Source organism: Myotis lucifugus, unplaced genomic scaffold (genome assembly GCF_000147115.1).
Source record: "Myotis lucifugus unplaced genomic scaffold, Myoluc2.0 scaffold_4, whole genome shotgun sequence".
NCBI lineage: Eukaryota > Metazoa > Chordata > Mammalia > Chiroptera > Vespertilionidae > Myotis > Myotis lucifugus.
Window position 1 is genome coordinate 489,716 of NW_005871052.1, and position 22,046 is coordinate 511,761.

The window sequence follows — 22,046 nt, forward strand, 5'->3', positions numbered from 1 at the left end:
CTGGGCTTTTTCGTTGTTCTCTTTCTTATTCTTTAAGTTTTAGGATTAAAGAGTTTATTATTATTAATTTTTCTTGGTTTTTTTTTTGAGGTAGGCCTGTAGTGCTATGAACTCCCCTCTCAGGACTGCTTTTGCTGTGTCCCAGAGACTTTTGGTTGCTGTGTGCTCATTTTCATTTGTTTCCAGGAAGGTTTTGATTTATTTCTTTCTTGATCTCATTGTTAACCCATTCATCTGTATAATAAAAGTGTAATATGCTAATTAGACTGGATGACCTTCCGGATGGCCTTCCATAAAGCCATGGTGGTGGGGGCCGAGGCAGAGGCAGCCACCGTGGCTGAGGGGGCCAAGCCCCTTGCACAATTTTGTGCATCGGGCTTCTAGTTGTTAATAACATGCTATTTAGCCTTGATGTGTTTGAATGTTTTTGAGTGCTTTTACTATTGTTGCTTTCTAATTTCATGCCATTGTGATCTGAGATGCTTTGTATTATTTCAATCTTCTTAAACTTGGGTACATATATTGGGTACATATAAGTTTGCCATGGTTATATCCTCTTGTTGCATCAATCCCTTTAGCATTATTTAGTGAACTTTATTGTCTCTTGTGATGGCCTACATTTTGAAGTCTACTTTATCAGATATGAGTGTTGCTACTCCAGCTTTTTTGTTTGTTTGTTTCCTTTTGCATGGAAATTTTTTTTCATCCCTTAACCCTCATCCTGTGTGGGTCTTTTGTTCTGAGGTGGGTCTCTTATAGACAGCATATATTTGGGTCATGTTTTTGAATCCATTCAGTCATCTTATGTTTTTTTTTATTTTTTTATTGGAGCATTTAGTCCATTTACATTTAAGATTATTCTTGAAAGGTATTCATTTATTGCCATTTTAATTCTTTATGCTACATTTCTCTCTCTCATTTCTTCTTGTCATTAAAGCAGTTCCTTTAGCGTTTCTTGTATTTCTGGTTTGGTAGTAATACAGTCTTTAACTTTTTTTTTTTTTTTTTGGTCTAAGATGGTCTTTCTATTTTGAATGATAGCCTTGTTGGATTCGGATTCTTGCTTTTCATTACCTTGAATTCTTCATGCCATTAGCTTCTGGCCTGTAGAGTTTCTGATGAAAAATCAGCTGACAGCATTATAGGAACTCTTTTGTAGCTAACAAATTGCTTTTCTTTTGCTGCCTTTAAGGTTCTCTTTTTGTCTTTAATGTTTGGCATTTTAATTATGATGAGTCTAGGTGTGAACCTGTTTAGGAATCTCTGTGCCTCCTGAACGTGTGTGACTTTTTCTTTAATCAGGTGAGGTTAATTTTCTGCATTATTTCTTCACCTAGGTTTTCTATCCCTTGCTCACTTTCTTCACTTTCTGGCACTCCTATGATACTAATATTGTTATGTTTCATGTTGTCACACTGACCCCTTAAGCTACCCTGCTGTTTTCTGGGTTTTTTTTGTTTTGTTTTGTTTTGTTTTGTGTGTTTTTTTGTTTTTTTGGTGCTTTTTTTTTTTGGTTCTCTGATTGACTTTTTTAATACCCTGTCTACTAATTCACTGATTCTTGGCTTCTCCTCATTTGCTGTGTAATCCTTCCATTGTGTTCTTTATTTGTACTATGTCATTCTCCACTTCTGACTGATCTTTTTTCATAGTTTCTATCTTTTCTCCTGCTCTTGACTATTCTTTAATTAATTACTCTGAACTTTATATCTGATAAATTTCTTATCTCCATTTCACTTATCTCTTGTTCTGGAGAAATCTCTTATTCTTTCATTTAGGGCTTGATTTTTTGTCTTTCCATTTTGGCTGTCTGTTTTGGGTTTGTGTGTATATATTAGGTTCATCTGCTATGACTCCAAGTCTCTAGGGCAGGAGGACAATATCAGACGCTATTTGTAACTGGCGCTGAGTACCATTTGGAGCTATCAGCAATCCACAGCTTGTGGCTCCCTCTGGTGGGGCTGGATGCCTTTGGGAAGGACCAAGATGTATACCAAGGTCTGCTTTTCCTAGCCCTTGGTCCAGAAGGAGATCAGGAAAAGACTCAAAGCCTCCAGAGATCTTCCTCTGACTTCAGCCTGATTATATTCTCATTCTTAATTATCCTTAGGCTATGGACCACAGCTAGACTTAGACTCCACAGGGTTGGACGAGAGGTTTTCCAATAGGATGGGGCTGTTATTTCCCCTATGCAAAGCTACCTGAATGGTAAAGGTCTGCTTGAGAATGATGTCCTTTGCAATATGACAGAATAACTCAGCACAGAAAGTTGGGTTGGCTGTCTTTAGTGCTCTCACCCCCGGCTCCTAACCCTGGATTCTCCTCACACAACTCTAGTCCACTCTGCCCTCCCTCTAGCAGAGCTCAAGTTGAGTGGATGCACACAAAATTTTGTGCATTGGACCTCTAAAAGTGTACCTTCATTTCCAATGGTCTCTTCCTGGTAGACAGCAGCCCTTCTGCTTTTCACAGCCAGATGTTCTGTGGGCAACTTTCTCAGTTCTGGTGCTCTTGGCAGGGCTGTCATGCTGGGGGTTTAGACCCCAGACTTAGTGGAAACCGCCCACAGCTGAGATATTCCTGCAGCAATTCAGCTGCTGTCTGGGGGAGCCTGGCAAGCCCTTTTGTGTCTCTGCACTTCCTACCAGTCTCTATGTGGTCTCCGCTTTCAGACGGTCTCAGTGTAGCTTCCACATACTCTGCCTCCATTTTAGAACTTGAGGAAATCATTTAAACTGGTTTTAGAGACAATTTCATTGTACAGATAAAATTCAAATCAATCCATAACTGCTAGGAATTCAGTACACTTTGCTGGCAATACTTAATTCAGGTTATAGAATACTGTGTTTGTTTCATTTATGTATTTGTTTTTATTTCTTTAAATAAAACACAAAGATAAGAGAATTTGCCATTAGAAAAAATATTATACAGGTCATTCTTATTTAAAAATATGGAGGATACTTTGATGGTTGAAGGCACATGTAGTCAAGATATTTTATTGCAATGTGAAAGATAGATTAAATGGCATTGAGTAAAACTCCCTCATCTTGCTGAATAATAAACTGAAAACCAAGAGAGATAAGGTGATCAGTTAAGGTCACCTGGCAAGTAAGCTACAGGGTCAAAGCTAGGGCCTTGTTCTATCGCTTCTGGTGTCTTTCAACTGTACCACACTGACAGTGATTTTTGCTTAATCTTTCTTAAACTTTGAAAGCATCCTATTAACACTTATAAAGACAACATTTTCAAAATGTTTTCACGATCTAAATACATTTTCAAAATTTTCCATAGGATGATGGGTGAGAAGAAGAGAGACTCTCTCTGTGAAAATAAAGGGTGGAAACATTTTGAAAATGGTATGAAAACATTTGGCTGCCTTAACAGCCTTAAAGAAAACATTTATTTTGGCCACCGTGACTAAAACATTTTCTTCCTTTGGAAATGTTTGCTGCCAAAATAAAGGTTTGTTTATTTTTCTATATATAAGCAAACATTTTGTTGAATAAATTACTTTTTTGCTATAAATTGTTAATTGAATATTGATTATGGTCACTTTTAGTGATATCATGCATACAGACTGTTTTGTAAAAAAAAAATATTAGGGATCTTTGTATTTCCAAACTCCCCTTCCTATACAGATTTAACATTCTAAGGTGGCAGTTGTATTTTAACAGATGACATAAATGAGTAATGAAAAATTCCATCACTCTATTAAGAGAAGGTTGTCCTGTCCAACATAATATCCATCCAATTGAAACACCTAAGTTAGAAGGAATTGTGTACACCCAAAGACCAGAAGACAGACTGAATGACTGAACTTCTCACATTTTAGGCTATAGTTTTATTTTCTTGTGGAATTATTCTAACGATTTCTATCTACTGAGTGAATAATACACACTACGGAACTCAATTTTTATCTACCTGGAGTTTATTTCTAAGAACTAGGCTGGTTTTAATGTAGTTTATGTTGCCATTTTGGTTAATGGTCCTCAACTCCAATCATCCAAATCCAGTCACATAAAATTAAACTCATGAATCCACACATGCATCGATTGAAAAGACCTTCTTATGTCTACAAGACATGGGCTACAACTCTCTACCTAAAAAAATTCACCAATGCTATGACTCTAATATTTATAGCATACCATTGTTCACTAAATTTATAGTCTTACTGGGAAAGCAATTCATCCTGAAGGAAATGGAAAAAGGAGACAATTTTTATCATAGAAAAGAGTAACCTGGTGATTCTCAATTTTAGCAACACATGAGAATTACCTGTGGGGCCTTTAATAATTACAATTGCCAAAGCTTATTCCAGACCTACTGAACAAAGAAAGGTGGATTTTATCCCACAGGATATCACTGTAGGATGTAACTAGCACATAGCCACCTCGAATTTAGACAACTCAAAGGAACTGAAGTCTCTGGGTTTGATGGGATTCTACTAGAAATAAGCACACTTGACCAAATTCAACTGCTGGTTGCCAGCATTACATTTCTAGGCATTATTGTTAGTCAGACCAGTGGTTCTCAACCTTCCTAATGCTGCGACCCTTTAATACAGTTCCTCATGTTGTGGTGACCCCCAATTTCATTGTTACAAATTGAACATAATTACAGCACAGTGATTAATCACAAAAACAATATGTAATTATATATGTGTTTTCCAATGGTCTTAGGCGAACCCTGTGAAAGGGTCGTTCGACCCCCAAAGGTGTTGCGACCTACAGGTTGAGAACCGCTGAGTCAGACTATCATAATACTTCTATTTATGAGTACTATAATGATGGCACATAGCTCTAAAATCTACAACTGCCCCCAACACAGAGGTCAGTAATTGAAGTTTACCATTTTTCCTTCTTTATGATATTCTACAATATTAGCCTGAGTTTAGTTTCTTTTTGTAATGAGACATAGAGTTTGGAGCAAAAGCAGGTTTGTAGTTGTTCAAATGGAAAGTAATACAATAGTTAATAAACAATAATACAAGAATAAACACTGTATTCTGCACAGTCACAACTGTAAACCCACTTTGTCCCTCCCTGTACAATATTTTACTTGCAATGAGTTGGATATTGACCCAAGACAGAAGGAAGATGTATGTACTTGTTACTTTTTATATTTAGGTAATAAGGGTAAAAACAACTTGTATCCATTTTACTATGTACATAATATGGGTATTGTGCAATTAAAACAAATTGCAAAATGAACAAGAGGATACATGGATGTACTCTACAACTATGTTCAAATGGTGGCAAGCAAAACAAGTGCAAGATTCTTCTAAAGTATACTGTGACTTCCTGGGATGGATTATGTGTGTGTGTTTTTAAGTAAACATTAATTATATATAAATATCCTTCTTGTCCAAGGAGGTTATTCTTTTAGTAATTTTCTAATATATTTTCTTTAAGGCCTCATGCAAATCATACTACGTAGGCATTCCATAAATAATTATAAAGAGTATATTTTACTAGTAAAATACTTTCAAGTTCCATCAACAGAAGAATTTTCTTTTTCTAACAAGAAAATATTTTCCCAACTTTGTTGTATAACAATGAACATCTTACATCTAGGAAGATAATATATAAGGATATATTACTTTGGGGGGAGAAATCAGTAAAAAACATGACAGTGAAGCAGGTTAGACTAAAATGTAATTTATGAAGTGAGGTCATATATAATCGTTATCATCCATATTGTCCAATATCATTATTTGCTCATTATGATTCATGCTGCATTTTCCCATAAATATGTATCTAGAGTCTTATTAAACTTAAAAATGAGAAATTTGGAGAGGTTTTTTTTTTAATGCAGCTACTCTGGGAAGAATTAAAATCTGTATCATCAATCAACTATTTATGAGCATCTACTAGAGGCAAAGTCCAATATCAGGTGATCTGAATGAAGTACTATAAGAAGTATAAGACATGAATTCTGTCCTCTGCAGCTCTTGGTAATGATAATATGTAATTTGTAGTGAATACTTACTGTGTACTAAGAATTTTTCTAAGTTGTTTATGTATGTTGACTCTAATATTTTTAATAATGTTATTAAGTGTGTACTATCAATTACATTATCATTTTAAAGAGCACAAAAATAGCTCAAAAGACAGGAGTGGCTTTCCAAAGTCATACAGCTATGACTTTTTGGGAGGGAGACTGAGATTAGAGCCCAGGAAATGCAAATCTAGGTCCAGCATATGGAATCACTATGGTAGGCTATCTCCAGAATCACAGAACCTAAAATCCTAGGAAATTAAAGTTATAAGGAACCTTAGAGTACAATTAATGCAAAATTTCCCCTGTATACATAGGATAACTAAAGCCCAAAGGGGTGATGTGGCTTGCCTATTTATGATCACATAAATAGTTGTGTACAAGCAACAGTAAATGAAGACACTGAGGTATAAGGTGTGATATATAAAGTGTGATAGATGACGGAGGGATGGATAGAGATATAGATAAGATATATGTATATATAACATATATAATACCTACCAAAATGCTGCGAGTAATATTATTCTTCTCGATATACAAATAGTAACATGAAGTTCATGAAGATTAGACAAGTAGCCTAAAGTCACACAGTTAGTAACAAAATTCCAAATCATGTCTGCTAGGCTCTACACTCCTCTGTTATTTGTGCTACCAAAGTAAAGGTTACAATTTAAAAAAAATATTTTAGAACTTTTACTTCAAGGAGAAATATTTTTGTGCTTTTTAAACAAAGATAATAATTTAATTTTTAAATCTGTGTGTGGTTGGTGAGAAATGTTATAGTTAAGAATTAATTTATCATTGAACATTTTATTATTTTTCAAAATTATTTTTTCACTAAAATGTAGTTCTGATACAAGAGAGAAACTGTTAAACCTAAACCGTCATCGAGTATTTTACAATATAGGTCTGTTAATTTATTAAGAGGTTAGCTTGCTCCAGGCTCACCGAACACACATGAACAGTCTAGCCTGACTCAACAACCCCAGGCTCTGCATTTGTGCATGAACACCCAAGCCTTATGCAGCATCCCCGGGCTCCTTGCCCACATTCGAACAGCCAAGACTTAGGCAGCAACCCTGGGCACCCTGTCCACGCATGAACAGCCAAGCCTTACAAAGAAAACCTGGATGCTGAGAGCATGCTAAATGCCACCAATCATGACACAGCAACCCTGGGTACCTCACGCAGCAACCCCAGAGTTAGCAGCTGCCAAGCTTGACACAGCACCTGCAGGCACTGCAACCAAGTGTGAGCAGCCAAGCATTATGCAGCAACACTGGTGCTTCATGCAGCAACCCCGACACCATGACCATGAAAATCGCCACCAAGCACGCTGCATCAACCCTGGGCCTGGTGACCTTGTGACCTGCCACCAAGTTCATGGCTGCAGTCATAGGCCCAGTGCAACTCTATGCCTAGATCCTTCCATGAGAGCAAAATGGGGAGACAAAGAAATAACACCCAAATGAAAGAAAAGGAGGAATTTCCAGAAAAGGAACTAAGTAAAACAGAGACATGCAATTTGTCAAAAAATGAATTAAGAATAAGGGTCATACAGTTCATAAACCAGATGGATGAGAAAATCAACAACTTATGTAAGAATCAAGAGGAAACAAAGAGTGATATCGCTACAATTAAAAAAAACACAATAGAAGCTTTCAAAAGTAGACTAAAAGAGACGGAGGACCGAATAAGTGAATTAGAAGATAGGGCAGCAAAACACATCCAATCTGAACTGCAATTAGAGAAAAAAATTAAAAGGCAGGAGGAGAGCCTAAGGGAGCTTTGGGGCAACATGAAATGAACCAACGTATATATAATAGTGGTGCCAGAACGACAAGAAGAGCACGGGTTAGAAAACCTACTTGAAGAAATAATGTCAGAAAACATCCCTTATTTGGGGAAGAAGAAAGTCACACAGGCACAGAGTCTTAAACAAGATGAACCAGAAAAGACCCACAACAAGACACATTGTAATTATAATGGCAAATGTTCAGGAAAAAGAATCTTAAATGCTGCAAGAGAGAGACAGAAAGTTATGTACAAGGGATCTCCCATTAGACAATCAAATGATTTCTCAATATAAACACATCAGGGCAGAAAGGAATGAAATGAAGTATACAAAGTGATGCAGGGCAGGGGACTGAGTCCAAGAATACTCTATCCAACAAGGCTATAATTCAAAATTGAAGGGGAAATCAGGAGCGTGGCAGACAAAAAAAGGCTAAGAGAGTTTATCACTACCAAGATAGAAATGCAAGAAATGCTAAAGGGATTGTTGTAAAAAGAAGAAATTAAAAGGTAAGAAGAAACACAGGCACAAAAATAAAAAATAGCTACAAACAAGTACCTATCAATAATAACCTTGAGCCCTAGCCAGTTTGGCTCAGTGGATAGAGCACTGGCCTGTGGACTGAAGGGTCGCAGATTCAATTCTGGCCAAGGGTATATGCCTGGGTTGCGGGCTTGATCCCCAGTAGGGAGCATGCAGGAGGCAGCCAATCAATGATTCTCTCTCATCATTGATGTTTCTATCTCTCTATCCCTCTCCCTTCCTCTCTAAAATCAATAAAAATATATCAAAAAAATAATAACCTTGGATGTAAATGGACTAAATGCTACAATCAAATATATCAAGTGGTTGAATAGATAGGAAAACATGACCCATATATATGCTGTCTGCAGGAGACCCACCTCAGAACAAGGGATGCACACAAACTGAGAGTGAAGGGATGGAAAAATACCTTTCAGGCAAAAGAAAATGAAAAAAATGCTGGGGTAGCAATACTTATATCGGACAAAATAGACCTCAAAGTGAAGGCCATAACAAGAGATAAGGAAGGCCACTTCATGATACTAAAGGGAGCAATCCAACAAGAAGATATAACTCTAGTAAACATATATGCACCCATTACAGGAGCACCTAAATACATTAAAAAAAAACACTTCTGAAAGAAATCAAGGGAGAAATCAACAAAAATACAATCATAGTAGGGGACTTTAATACACCACTGACATCACTGAATAAATCCTCTAGACAAAAAATCAGCAAAGAAACAACAATCCCAAATGACTCACTATATCAGATGGACTTAATTGACATCTTCAGAACATTGCACCCCAAAGCTATGGAATATACATTCTTCTCAAGTGCACATTGGACATTTTTAAAGATAGACCACATATTGGGTCACAAGCAAAGTCTCTCCAAATTCAAGAAGGTTGAAATCATACTGAGCATCTTCTCAGATCACAATGGCATAGTATTAGAAATCAACTACAATAAAAACAATAAAAAATTCAAACACTTGGAGGCTGAATAGCATGCTAATAAGCAATGATTATGTTACCAAAGAGAGCAAATAAGAAATAAAAAGCATTGTGGTAACAAACGACAATTAAAACACAACAATCCAAAATCTATGAGACACAGTGAAAGCAGTCCTGAGAAAGAAGTTCACAGCTCTACAGGCCTAACTCAAAAAAAGGAGGGGGGTAATAAATTATCTAACCCTGAAACTTAAAGAATTAGAATGAGAGCAATAAGAAAAAACCCAGAGTAAGCAGAAGGAAGTAAATAATAAAGATTAGAGCTGAAATAAATGACATAGAGACAAATACAAACAAAACAACAACAACAACAAAAATACAAAAGATCAATGAAATCAAGAGCTGTTTCTTTGAAAGGATAAACAAGATTGATGAACCTCTAACCAGGCTCACCAAGAAACAAAGACAGAGAACCCAAATAAACAAAATCAGAAATGAAAGAGGTGAAGTAGCATCTGACCTCACAGACATACAAAGAATTGGAAAAAATACTATGAACAACTCTACTCCAACAAACTGGATAACCTTGACAAAACAGACATATTCCTAGAAAAATACAAGCTTCCGAAACTCAATCAGGAAAAATCAAAAAACCTGAATAGGCCGATAACTACTGATGAAATTGAAACAGTAATCAAAAAAACTTCCAGAAAACAAAAGGCATGGACCAGATGGCTTCATAGGGGAGTTTTACCAAAGATTCAAAGAAGAACTAAAACCTATCCTCCTTAGACTATTCCAGAATATTCAAGAGGAAGACACATTTCTAAGCTCTTTCTATGAAGCCAGCATTACCCTAATCCCAAAACCAGATAAACTCATTACAAAGAAAGATAATTCCAGGCCAATATCCTTGATGAACATAGATGCCAAAATACTCAACAAAATTCTAGCAAATTGGATCCAGCATTACATTAGAAAGATCATACACCATGACCAAGTTGGATTGATTCCAGGGATGCAAGGCTGGTATAATATCTGCCAATCAATAACCGTGATACATCACATAAACAAATTGAGAGATAAAAATCACATATCAGTTGTTAGAGAAAAAACATTTGACAAAATCCAATACCCTTTCCTGATAAAAACTCTCAGCAAAATGGGAATAGAGGGGTCATACCTCAAAATAATAAAAGCCTTATATGACAAACCTACAGCCAATATCATACTCAATGGGCAAAAAGTAAGACAATTTTCCTTATGAACAGGAACAAGACAAGGATGTCCACTTTCACCATTCCTGTTCAACATAGTACTGGAAGTGCTAACCATAGCAATCAGATAAGAGGAAGAAAAAAAAGGCATTCAAATTGGAAAGAAGAAGTAAAATTGTCATTATTAGCAGATGACATGATATTGTACATAGAAAACCCTACAGACTCCATTAAAAATCTACTAGAATTAATAAATGAATTCGGCAATGTAGCAGGATACAAAATTAACACGTATAAATCGATGGCTTTTTCATACACTGGCAATGAACTCACAGAAAGAGAAAGTAAAAAAAAAATCCCTTTTACCATTGCAACAATAAAATTAAGATACATAGGAATACATTTAACCAAGGAGGTAAAGAACCTGTACTCAGAAAACTATAGAAGGCTAAAAAATGAGATAGACAAGAGGAAGAATATATCATGTTTATGGATTGGTAGAATTAACATCATTAAAATGTTTATACTACCCATAGCAATCTATAATTTCAATGCAATCCCCATTAAAATACCAACGGCATATTTCAAAGACCTAGAACAAACTCTCCAAAAATTCATCTGGAATAAAAAAAGACCCTGAATAGCTACAGCAATACTGAGAAAGAAGAACAACGTTGGAGGGATCACAATACCAGATATCAAGCTATATGACAAAGCCACTATTCTCAAAACTGCCTTGTACTGGCAAAAGAACAGTCATGTAGACCAATGGAACAGAACAGAGAAACCAGAAATCAACCCAAGCCATTATGCTTATTTAATATTTGACAAAGGAGGCAAGACCATACAATGGAGTCAAGACAGTCTCTTCACTAAATGTTTTTGGGATAATTGGACAGATACATGCAAAAAAAATGAAACTAGATCATCAACTTACACCATAAACAAAAATAAACTCAAAATGAATAAAGGACTTAAACGTAAGGCGAGAAACCATAAAAAACTTAGAAGAAGCCATCGGCAGCAAAATAGCAGACATTTTTCATAACAATATCTTCACTGATACAGCTCCTAGGACAATGGAAGCTAAGGAAAAAGTAAACAAATGAGACTACATCAAAACAAAAACCTTCTGCACAGCAAAAGAAACCATCAACAAAACAACAAGAAAGCTCACTGCATGGGAGAACATATTTGCCAATGTTATCTACGATAAGGGTTTAATCTCCAAAATTTATAGGGAACTCATACAACTTTAAAAAAGGACGATAAACAATCCAATAAAAAAAAATGGGCAAATGACTTAAATAGACACTTTTTGACATAGGACATATTGAAGGCCAGGAGACATTTGAAAATATGCTCAAAGTCACTAATCATGGGAGAGATGCAAATCAAAACGACAATGAGGTACCATCTCACACCTGTCAGAATGGCCATCATCAACAAATCAACAAACGACAAGTGCTGGCGAGGATGAAGAGAAAAAGGAACCCTCTTGCACTGCTGGTGGGAATTCAGACTGGTGCAGCCATTGTGAAAAACAATATGTCGTTTCCACAAAAAATTAAAATTTGAACTTCCATTTGACCCAGTAATCCCACTTCTAGGAATATGTCCCAAAAAACTAGAAACACCAATTAGAAAGGGTATATGCACCCCTATTTTCATAGCAGCACAATTTACAATAGTTAATATTTGGAAACAGCCTAAATGCCCATCAGCAGATGAGTGGATTAGAAAACTGTGGTATATCTACACAATGGAATACTATGCTGTTGTAAATAAGAAAGAATTCTTATCATTGGCAACAGCATGGATGGAACTGGAAAGCATTATGCTAAGCAAAATAAGCCAGTCAGAGAAAGATAAATATCACATGATCTCACTCTTTTGTTGAATACAATGAACAACATAAACTGATGAACAAAAATTGAACCAGAGTCATAGAAGCATTGAACAGAATGTCCAACCTATGAAGGAACACAGTGGGCAAGGGGGTCAGAGATCAACCAAAGGATTTGTATGCCTGCATATAAGCATAACCAATGGACACAGACAGTAGGGGGGTGGTGAGAGCATGTGCTGGGGGTTAGGGCTGGCCGGGGAGAGGTCAATGGGGAAAAAAAGAGACTTACATAATACTTTAAACAATAAAGACTTTGAAAAAAGTTTTAGCTTGAAAAATGAATGCAAATAGTGTTACATGTATGCTCTGTGAAAGAGCTGTATTCTCTAGGAATTGAAAAATCAAATTAAATAGATATTTAGTGAGAACCTACCTGTTCAAAGTGCTCTGCAAGATCTCCTTACCACATTAGGTCCATATGGCCTGTTCTGTGTGGGACTTACCATATTCCTCCTTGAGCCCAACACAGTTCCTGACATAGGCCTTCATCTCAAATGTAGGTTGAGTTAGGTTATAGGAAAAGTTAGACCCAGTTCACAAAGTCAAACAGGAAAGTATATATAACATGCTATTGCTAGAGTTGCTGGCGTTGAAATGGCTATAGTCAGAGCAATTACATTTAAAGTGAGTCAAAATCCAATGAGCCCACAGTGGAACAGTTTGTCCTCTGTGAAAGCTGCAAAACCTTCAGTGTTTAGGCTTAGCTAATTTCCATGATTCACCAAAGTTGCATAAAGGCAAATCAATTAAAGGGAGCTACAACTTCACACTAGGAGTAAATTTTAAGCTACATGGCAGAAAGCGAATAAGTGGACTGTGAGTTTCACAGCAGTAAGCCTGGTGCACACAAAAGAAATAAGGAATGATTGAACAAATGACTTAAAGGTTGTAATAGAAAAAAATAAGGAAAAATAGAGCTGGTTCATAGGAAGGAGTTAGTGAAGAATGTATGGAGGAAAAGAGCCCTTAGCCAGGTTGCAAGGTTGGATGGGACCTGGGTAGGAAGAATATGCATGGTAAACACATTCCAGACTAAATCATGGATATGGGAGTGAAGCTGTGTTGTGGCCAGAGAGGAGACATGTCTATCAGGTCAAAATGAGGGAATGATGGCAACAGTGGAAATAAGTAACAACAATGAATTGCATAGGGTTTGTCAAGCGCTAAGCACACTTCTAAGTGATTTTACATTCTCACCTCATTTTGGCAAAATCTCTGAAATTTAGGCATAGTAAATTATCTGCCCAAGGTCACACAAGTAGGGACAGAGCTGGGATTTAGAACCTATAAAGTACCATTCCAGGGTTTGTGCAATTAACAACTACAATGTTACATGACAGGAAACACATATTCAAGTGAAGAGGTAATGAAAAATTAAGCTTTTCAATGAAAATTAAAAGAAAGCAAATATGTAGGTAAAAAAAAATAAAAACTAAGAATAACCTCTAACTGGTCAAGATTTTAAAAATATTTATTACTTATGGGGAATGTGATATACTATAAACTATAAATAAATTGAATATATTTTTAAAAAATTAATAGCATTTACAACACACTTAAAGTGGATCTATTAAATGTATATCCTTTTAATTTCTAATGAAATCTCATTGATAGATAAATGGAATAAGTGTTCATAAAGTTCAAAGATTTTAATTAGCATCTTCTTAATCTTAATCTGCACGTTACATAAGTTCAAATTAATATTATCAAAGAGAAGTTAAAACTATACAGTGGGAAAGGGTTGTAGAGTAAAGGGTGAAGGGGGTCAAATATATGGCAAGGAAGGAGATTTGATTTGGGGCAGTAAACACACAATGCAATATATACAAATGATATATTATAGAATTGTATACTTGAAACCTATATACTTGTATTAACCAATTTCACCACAATAAATTTAATTTAAAAAACTGTACACACACAGGTATATCTGTGTACACTACATATTTAAGAGCAAAAGGGAGTAGACTGCTCTATCTCCATCAACTGCTTGTTTTTGCTATTTTAAAGATACTAGTAATAATATATAGAAACTAATATGTAGTATTAATATTCCAGCGACCTATGCTCAGAAATGCCATCTGCATTTACCACTGTTCAATTGGGCATACTAAAATAAATGGTAGAATTTGAAGTATGTTCCAAAATTATGTTTGAAGTTTAAGACATTAACTTTCAAACCACATATATATTTTCTATATCTATCTGTTATATATGACAAACTACACCCATTGTAATATGACAGCGTTTTTATAACTAAAGATAAATGCCTTTCTTCTCTGAATACTTTGAATTTTCTATGAAACAATGACCACTTACTAGAAAAATGCGGATAATATGTGTAAATTATGATTTAAACCTTCCCCCACTTCTATCCAAAGATAGCAGCCAAAAAGCTGAATAAGTCAGGGTGCCTTTGAAGATGTTTAATTAAAATCTAATCCCACATTCTTAAAAGCTCACATAAATTAAGCTGTCATTCAGGAGATTTATGCATTCGCATTTGCATATTACATACAATTCATCAATTACTCATGTTTGAAAGCAATGCCTTTCCCAGGGTGCTGAACTGCCAGCAGTGCCAACAGGCACATGCGACCCATAAAACCAGATCCACTGGTACCTTGGAGAAAGCCACTTCCATATGGTCCTTCGTTTGTACTACCACAGAGCTCTAAGCACGCTTAGAAAACCATGACAATAGTTTGGTGGATTTTACTCAGATGAATTAGTTTGACAGAAATGAACATTTTACTTTATGTTGGTGCAAATGTATAGTAGTAGCAATTTAACAGCCCTTCTTCTATTCATGGCAAGTTTTAAAATCATAGTAAAGATACAGAATCATTGCTGAGCTTCAGCATAGCCAGACAAAGCAGTTCAGTAAAAAATCTCTTCAAGTTGATAAAAGTCAACTACTTGTTTATTATGGCATATTTGAGTAAGGTAAAAAAAAGGAAAAAGGTACCTATATATACTTACATAATACATATACACAAGTATATATACATACACACGTGCAAAATACATATACAAAGGAAAAGAGAGAGGTAAAAATATCATAGTGTTCAGTGGCTCATTTTGAACAGTTGGAAAACTGTAGATGTGGCAAATATATAAGATGCCCATAACTTTTCCAGACTGCATTTTTACTTTTTTGTTGTTGTTGTTGTTAATACTCATTCGAGGAAATTTTTTTTCCATTGATATTAATTAATTAATTAATTTATTTATTTATTTATTTATTGTCTAAAGTTTTACATATGTCTCCTTTTTCCCCGATTGACCCCCTCCCCCACAGCCATTCCCACCCCGGGCAAGTCCCCACGGCCCCAGTGTCTGTGTCCATTGGTTATGCTAATATCCACTGACTTTTAGAGAGAGTGGGAGGGGAAATGGAGGGAGGGAGGGAGAAAGAAAGAGAAACATCGATAAAAGAGACACATCGATTGGTTGCCTCCCACATGCAATTTTCTGAAGACTATTTTTTGGGGGGGGAGGAAAGGCAAGTTTTTAATAGCAGCATGTGTACAAGCAAGCAGATGCAAAGACACATTTTCTCCATGAGCTATAAGCTCTTACAAGTTACCTTTAATCTTTTATGCACACTGAGAAGACAGGTCACTGCAGTCATCCCAAAGGGGAAATGGTATGTTTATAAAGCACCACAGATAACAGAAAGAAGCGATCCACATGACATAATGGGGTAAGCTATTTCCAACATATATCAACAATTGGCACAATACTTTTCATGAGTCTCTATATTAATTTTCAATATATTTGTTTCAGAATTAAAAACAACCACTGGCTATAAAAAGCGATGCTTGAAATAGGAACATTTCTCCTCGCATATCCCTTCCCTTATATTTCTAAAATTTGTCACCAATTCTTTTATCATTTGGACATCCAGAAAACGCAAAATACTTAAAGCAACTGGGAAATTTAAATTATCTTCTCTAGGTTATTGTATATAAGTTACAAGCCTATGTATTTCTGTGAGTGTATACTGCAGCTAATGTTCAGCAATGACTCATAGAATTTCAACTCCATATGGAAGATTTCAGTGCCCACTATGTACAAGACATTGTGTTCAGTGTTGTAGGGAAGATAAAGATTCATTATACATGACCAGAGCTCACAATCTAATGAGAAATATGTAAATGTATACTAATGACTAAAATACTGACATAAACAATGCATATAGGGCACAAAAGAGAGAAATATTCAGTCTGAGAAGATGAAAGGAGGTGGCATTCGATCTAGTTTTTAAGGATGAGTAGGATAAATATAAAACTGTGCATGCCTTGTAGAGGGGCCATGCTAAACTTTCTCTGCATCATTCCAATTTTAGTACATGTGTTGCTGTTAAAAACACATAGAAACAACTTGAGAATTGGTTCAAAGCAGAATAATGTTCAAAGCAGAAAAAAAAACCTATAAGAATATGTGAGATAAACATTGTATTTTCTAGATACTTTTTGTTTCCCATGGTAAATACAGATGATTTAGCATAAACTGTGCTTTGACATATATCAAATATTGACCATTAGCTGATCTTAAAGTCTACTGCCATTGGGTCATTGCTTGTTTCTGAACATTAGCTGGAATATAAAAATAGCAATAATAGTGGATTTATTCTATCAGAAAAAAATATGTGCCTTTTATTCCTACCATGCTCTTCAATTTTCAAAATTCTGATTTCTCCCCAAAAGACAATAGTAAGATGCATGCATTACTTTTGTCATATAGATGTAATGTAAAACATTCTTATAAGAAGCAGTATTTTTACTATCTGGAATGGGGGTGAATGGCAGTGTAGAACAAATATAAGTGTGTGTATATATTATCATTCTCCTTTGTTATAATTTAACCATGGGAAAAAATGTTTGAGTTTGGTTGTGAACAAAAGAATATCTCGCAGGATATCAGATTCAGTTAACAAAATTAACAATTGATATTCAATGTATCCTATGCTCCAGCATTCAGCAGTAGTTTTTGAAGCTTCCTTCACATCCTACACCTTTAAAGTCTATTTAACCTACATGGGTTTTAATTATGATCAAGAAGCTAATTGTAGTTGTATTGCAGTCAGAAAAATATCTATATGGACAGATTTTTAGAGTAATTATTCATTGTAACAATTCAACTAATTAAATAATGTCTAAAGTAGTTTATTTTAGATAATGCATATACCAGGGATATGTACAATGTAATGTTGTTATATCTGAACAGTCAGGATCATTTATCACTACAATGTTTTTGTCTTACAGGAAACAGGTCTTTACTTAAATCATAACTGCTATTTATAATTAAACATGGCTTTATTACAATACCTCCCCCTAAATAAAGAGTAACATATCATACCTGCCAACTGTCTCTTCAAGAAAGACATTTTCCCCTCTTTCAGGAAAACAAAGTTAAAAAGTTAAACACTACACTCATCCCATGACTTTTTTCCCTAGAAGCACACAGCCCTAATATTGAACAATGAATGATTAGAAAACAGATCTTCACTTCCTATGCTTACTGTGGTAAATTTATAATTTCATAAAGGAAGGAGAATGTTCCTAGGTGAAAAATCATAGCAGAATACAAACCAAAAGGAATTCAAGTTCTAATAAATAAGACTGATGTAAATCTAAATAAGAAGACTGACATTTTACCAGGTATAGACCAATTTATTCTGTTACTCACTATCTTAAACATTAATTAAAATTAACTAGTGAATTAAAAGCTTATGTAAGCCAGAAGTAAAAAGGGGAAAAAGTCTCTTAAACATTTACTATAAATAAAATACAAGGTGGGCTAAAGTAGGTTTATAGTTATGAGTACATGAGAGTTTATTCTTGTATTATTACTTATTAATTACTGTATTATTTTCCATATGAACAACTATAAACCTACTTTCTCCTACCCCTGTATTAAGGTGATAAAATTCACAACATTTTCTGTGTTCCAAGTTTATTTTTAAACATATCTTAAGGACAGGGATAGTATTAAAATAGTTTCTACTAGAAATCAGTGAACTGAACAGTTTAGAGAATATTTTGACCGACTGCTTTTGTTCTAGTTCAATAGTTATGGAAAAATCTATAAATTAAACCCCATTTATAACTGCAACATTGGATTAGAAATCTTTAAACCTAAGCTTGTTGTTTAGTAAAAATAATAATGATAATTTGGAAAGTTGGATTCTACAAATTAGTAAGGGTTTCTGAAATTTTAGAAGGGATTAAGCAAAAAAAAAAAAATCATATGCACAGACAACTGTATGGTGATTACCAGAGGGAAAGGGGGGTCGGGGCAGGTGGAAGAGGACAAATGGGGCCATAAATGGTAACGGAAGGAGACTAGACTTTGGATGGTGAGGTCACAATGGGATGTGCAGATGATGTATCATAGAATTATGTCCCTGAAACCTATATAATTTTATTGACCAATGTAACCACAACCAATTCAATAAAAAAGAAAAATAATTTGGTTTAGTTCAAATCCTTATTCTAGATAATAGCAAAGGATTACACTAATCTATATATATAAAAGCCAAGTGACCAGAATGACCAGTTGCTATGATGCACACTGAGGCTGGCCAACCAGCCTGATTGGGGGCAGGGTCAGCCAGCCAACCTCCCATGGCCCCTCCCTCCAGCTGGCCCAGCCCCAATCGGCCCCAATTAGGGTGGGCTGGCCAGACCCCACCTGTGCACGAATTCATGCACCAGGCCTCTAGTGACTAAATAATAGCACTGTGCAAAATATCTTTTGATCTGTAAGGTATATTTTAAATTAAACATAACAGCATCCTTCCACACTGTGTTAATTTTCATTTTATTTCCTCTTTATATGTTATGTCTAACAAAACTGCCTTAAAATTAACACATGCAATAATGCTACATGATATTTGTCTTCAAGAATCTGATGACATTATTATATGACACACAACTGGCTATACAACTTATGTGTTGAAAAAGGAAACACTGGGGAACTGGATGAAAAAGATGAAAGGATTAAGCCAAACAACCACACCAACAACAACTCATAGACACAGACAACAGTATGGTGTTTACCAGAGGAAAACGGCGGTGGAGAAAGTTAGAAAAGGGTAAAGTTAAGGATAAATGGTGACAGAAGGAGACTTGTCTTTGGGTGGAGAACACACAATACAGCATACAGATGATGTATTGTAGAATTGTGCACCTGAAATCTATGCAATATTATTAACCAATGTCACCCTAATAAATTCAATAAAAAGGCAACATCTAACAAAAAAGATAAATGCTCTGTCCATTGTGAAATTCTATTCTGTGTTGTTAAGGCAAGAAAATCATTGAAAATGACAAAAGATATGTCAATCAAAATATAGATATTAAATGTGATTAAATGTATATATTAATAATCCATAGTGTTCTAAAATAAGCACAGTAAGCCAAGTATTTTCTTAATTATAACTTTAAAGAAAGTTATAATTCTTGCCCCAGGCATACCAAATATGAAGTCTTTTTACCACCTTTTTGCAACAGTCTCACAACAGTCTTACCATAAAAACACATCAATTTTTGCTGTCCAAAACCTTGTTTCAATCAAAATAAGATTAACATTACCACAGTAGAATATCAATGAAAACTCTAACTTACTGAGAGGATCTGTCAGGAAAGAAAGAGACAGAGTTTAGGAAGGAAACATTAAGTTCCCATTCTCATGTTGGATATTAAGGCAATAACAATCTCAATTCATTCAGTTTGATATGGCAAATACTTATTGCATTATTAACATCTGCTGTTGATTAGCATTAATTATAGATCTAGTAAATTTGGAAGCTTTACACACACTCAATACATGCAAATAACATATATGCATGTCACATGGTAAACTCTTAATGACTGTTTATTGAATGATTTAATGATTTATTCCACTTTAATTTTCCACAGGTAATGCCCTAAAATTTATTATCATATCCCCTCTACCATTAATGTTATCTTTGTGAGACTCATCAGGGACTGGGGTTAAAATGAAGTACACTAAAATATGTCTTCTTCCAACTGCCAGTCCTTATCATTTTGTTCCCACCCTTCTCTTCTTAAATCACATATGCTAAATAAAGAGGCAAGTCTTTAATTTCTAACACATTAGACAACATCACATTATAACTGCTTTGGGGGTTTTGTTGACTTTGAATATAAAATTTTCACATGCTGAGAAGATACAGTCCCTTACCTTGCTTGGTGGGTGCTTTAACTTTCTGAGAGTAACAAGCTTTGGATTGGTATATACTAATAGAATGATATTTTACAGATGTCTTCACTGGAAATGAGATGAATTATATCTTTAGCAAAAATCTCAAAAAAAGAATTGAGAATATGCCCACTAGCTTTCAACTGACATAAAGATAAACAGAGTCCTTAACACCTTAAAAATAGTTGAAGTTATAAGTTAGCCCTGACCAGTGTAGCTCAGTTGGATGGAGCGTGGTCCCATATACCAATGGGTCATGGGTTCCATTCCCACATACATGGGTTCCATTCCTTTAATCCCTGGGTGGGACACGTAACAGTAGGCAACAGATCTCTCCCTCTCTCCCTCTCTCTAAACATATCTAAACATATCCTTGGGTGAGTATTTTCTTAAAGTTTAAGTTAAATAAGTAGAAACATGCTCAGTTAAAAATGGAATAAGGACAAATGGTAGATGATACACCAAGAAAGAATAACAAGAAATGAATAAAGTGATTTAAATAACACTTACAAAGTCACAATTATAGCCAAATAAAGTGGAGAGCTCCCTAAATGATTACTGTAGTCAGTAATAGACCAATGCCAAAATTTAAATCAGCCTCTTTATATATTTCATGGTATTTTGCTTATACATTATTCTATTTCATTATCCAAGCATTAATGAACTTGAACCATAACCATTTGACAGTTACTATGCATTTCTAGATTGAAGATATTGTCCAAAGAAGAATGAAATAACCAAGGGTGGCTCTTGTAATTTTTTCACATTTTTCATTCTTAAGCAGAATTGGCATTTTCTAATCACTTCTAGTTGCTGATAATATGAAACAATAAGATACTTAGAAAAAAAGAAAAGAGAGTAGCGTATCATTTCACAGTCAACATGATTTTACCCTGAGGCCATTTTCTAAATTACAAAAATAAGTGTTTGAAGCCAGTTACCCCAACATAAGACAACAGCTATATGAGCTTGAAGAAGGCTCACCAACCATATTCTATCATTGTAAAGTACCTATCCCACTTCTACCATCCAACAACTCATCCATGTAGCCTACTATTTTCATCTGCAATGTTAGATTTGCATTTATATTGTGCAGCTTTGGGGAACCACATAGTATAGTATTGCACTCCTCCAAACTTCTTCCCAAAATTGGCAAAATAAAATGAGTGTCTCAGGTTTTTATAGCTACTTACAAGGGCCATGGCATAGGAAATAAATGATATATAGGCAAAACGAATGCATTATTCCATATTTGTATTTTATTGCACAGAGAGCCCCAAATGCAAAGCTCTTCAGGTCATCCACTGTGAAAAAGCATTGAAAAAGAATATCTTAATGCACACCTTCCCATTCTAATTCTAGAATTAGTGGAGTGATCACATTGTAAAGAATATAAATATTGAAACACTATATCATAC

The 22,046-nt window shown here is 35.1% G+C and overlaps 1 protein-coding gene and 1 non-coding gene across 4 annotated transcripts in view; both read right to left on the minus strand.

Moving 5' to 3' along the window:
• The window catches only part of DACH2 (dachshund family transcription factor 2), a 664,401-nt gene that overhangs the window by 386,398 nt on the left and 255,957 nt on the right, over positions 1 to 22,046 (minus strand). The window lies entirely within an intron of this gene.
• On the minus strand, positions 16,665 to 16,771 carry LOC111823053. The gene has a single exon (XR_002826040.1). It is a non-coding gene; the product is annotated as a U6 spliceosomal RNA (small nuclear RNA).